Source organism: Nannospalax galili, unplaced genomic scaffold (genome assembly GCF_000622305.1).
Source record: "Nannospalax galili isolate Female #2095 unplaced genomic scaffold, S.galili_v1.0 scaffold380, whole genome shotgun sequence".
NCBI lineage: Eukaryota > Metazoa > Chordata > Mammalia > Rodentia > Spalacidae > Nannospalax > Nannospalax galili.
The window spans coordinates 6,810,665-6,813,678 of NW_008348568.1; the positions used below are offsets into that span (position 1 = coordinate 6,810,665).

The following is a 3,014-nucleotide window of genomic DNA, read 5'->3' on the forward strand; positions in this document are numbered from 1 at the left end:
TGTCCAGTCTACAAAGAGGAGGGTCAACACAGAGGAATCATTTCCTCCATGCTTCCAAGCGAAGCCAACCATGGTCTAGCAGGACCTTTGACTTATCTTCACATAGGAGGAACTGGTAAAAGAAAGGAGCTGGGGGCTCCTCCCAAGCCCATGTGACCCCTGAGGAACAGATCCTCAAACGACCTTAAGAGTAAAAATAAATTGGTTTATCTAGACCAAATGTATGGCCTTAAACACCCAAAAGGAAAGTATAACCAAAGATGAAAGGGACCAACATAACTTCATAAGAGACCATATGTATAGCTAAAGGCTACATAACAAGCAACAATGACAGACAGGCAATACCTTCTTTTGAGTTGTTGGCCAGGGAGGCCAAAGTGATTCCCAGATAGTAATCCAGCATAGAACTGGGAAAATGAACAGCAGACCCCAATCTTATCCAAAGGAATATTGACAACTGATTACCACTAGATGAGGAGCAGCTGGCCCTCCTTAAAGACCTCTAGATAGGCTGACTAGATTCACCAGATGTACAAGTAGTGGGGAGTGGCTGGGGTGCTGACAACACAGTAGACAGTAGCAGGGATATGAGAGTATAAGGGCTCTAGTGGGGGGAGGGAGGCTATGGGAGGGTGCTATCTGGGAAGTGGTTGTACAAAAGAATAAAAAAATTTCTTCAAAACATAAAAAAATTAGGAGGCTATCTTAGAGTCTAAAGCAAAATGGGAAACTCATTATTCTGACTTTTGTTTAATTTTTTTTTCTATTTTGTTTATTGTGAATTTCCTTTCATTTTGTTTTTAATTTTATTGCATTCAAATGTTTTATTTTAATAGCTAAAAAAATTCCCCATCAATGGTCCTGTACTAATTTTCTGTCTTCTATGAGTACTCTGTTTTAAACACACTTATCTAATGATTCAATGCCAGTATCCACATATATGGTGTTTGTTGTTCTGGTTTGTGTTACCTCACTCAGAATGGTTATTTCCAGCTCTATCCATTTGTCTTTGAATGTCATAATTTCATTTTTCTTTAAAGCTGGACAATATTTCATATTTATTCTATGATATTTTATTTTTTGAGGCTGTTGTGAATGGGATAGTTTCCTTGATTTCTTTCTCAGTATGTTTGTTGTTGGCATTATGGGAAGGCTACTGATTTTTTTTGTGTTAATTTTGTATCCTGCTATTGAATGTATTTATCAGCTTTAGGAGTTTTGTGGAGTCTGTAGGGTCTTTTATATATAGAATCACATTATCTGCAAATGAGGACACTCTGACTTCTTTTCCTGTTTTAGTCCCTACATCTCCTTTTCTTGTCTTATTGCTCTAGTTAAGGCTTCAAGCAGTTTATTAAGCAGGAGTGGAGAAAGTGGATATTCTTATCTTGTTCCTGATTTTAGTAGAAATGCTTTTAATTTTTATCTGTTTAACATGACATTACCTGTGGGATATCAAACTTATTGATTTATATATGTTGGACCATCCATGCATCTCTGGGATGAAGCAGGCTTGTTCCTGGTAGGCGATTCTTGATGTGTTCTCAAATTCAGTTGCAACCATTTTATTGAGAATTTTTGCATCTATGTTCATCAGGGAGATTGATCTACAATTCTCTCTCTTTTTTGGCTGGGTCTTTATCCCATTTTGGTATTACGGTAATACTGGCTTTGAAAGAGAATTTAGATGTGTTCCTTCCTTTTCTATTTTATGAAATAATTTGAGGAATATTGGGCTAATTCTTTAAAGGTCTAGGAGAATTTTGTGTGGAATTCATCTGGCCCTGAGCTTTTTTCAGTTGGGAGATTTTTTTTATTACCACTTTTATCTCATTGGATAGTATGCATCTATTTAAATTATTTATTTCATCTTGATTTATCTTTAGTGGGTTTAGAAATATATCCATTTTGTTTAGATTTTCCAGTTTGGTAGAACTGGAAAGTATGTCCTTTTGATTCTATGAATTTCCTCAGCATCTTTTGTTATCTCTCTCTTTTAATCTCTAGTTTCATTAACTTTGATCTTCTTTCTCTTTTGGTTAATTTGGCTAAATGTTGGTCAATCATCTTAATCTTTTCAAAGAACAAACTCTTTGTTTTATTGATTTTTCTGTGTTTATTTTGTTTCTGTTTCATTAATTTCAGCCCTGATTTGGATTATTTCTTCCCACCTACTTTTCTTGGGTGTTGTTCTAGTTTCTCTAAGGCTTTCAGATGTATCATTAAGTTATTAATTTGAGAACTCCCAAATTTTGGACATGGGAACTTAGCACTACAAAGTCTCCTTCTAGGACTGCCTTTATTGTGTCCTGTAGATTTTGGTATGTTGTGTGTTCATTTTCATTCAATTCTAGGAATTTTTAAATTTCTGTTTTGATTTCTCCCTTGACGCAGTTTTCTTTTTTCTGTGTTCCTCTAGTCTGTCTTGGCTGCCACAGTCAGACAGACAGAAAACACGAGGAGACTTTCTTCTTGCATCTGTAAGGGAGACCTTAGAAGAAGACAGTAACTGCCTAGGGTCTGTCAAATAGATGTACAACCCAATTTTCATTGAGTGGTTTGTTGTCTAGTCTCCATAAGTTTGTGTAATTTCTGCAGTTTCTATTCCTATTGATGTCCACCTTTATTCTTTTGTGGTCCTATAGCGTGTAGGATGTTATTTCAACTTTATATTCCTATATTGGTTGAGACTTGCTTTGTGTCCTAATGTATGGTTAACTTTGGAGAAAGTTCCATGAGAAGAAGGTGTATTCTTTATTGTTTTAGTGGAATGCTCTGTAGCTGTCTATTAGGTTCATTTGATTTATGATGTTATTTAGCTCCAATGCTTTCAGGGCTGTTCTTGCAGAAGACCTGGGTTTGAACCTCAGCACCCACATGGCAGCTAACAACTGTCTGTAACTCCAGTTCCAGGGAATTAGACAGCCTCTTATGTCCTCTGTGGGCACAGCATGACACGGGTTCACTTTACCTACATGCAGGCAATACACACATACACATAAAATAAAAATAAT

At 36.3% G+C, this 3,014-nt stretch overlaps 1 non-coding gene across 1 annotated transcript; it reads right to left on the reverse strand.

Annotated features, from left to right (window-relative positions):
* Positions 1–2,403: 2,403 nt before the first annotated feature.
* LOC115072417 lies at positions 2,404–2,537 on the reverse strand. The gene has a single exon (XR_003851480.1). It is a non-coding gene; the product is annotated as a small nucleolar RNA SNORA31 (small nucleolar RNA).
* Between the last annotated feature and the right edge of the window lie 477 nt (positions 2,538–3,014).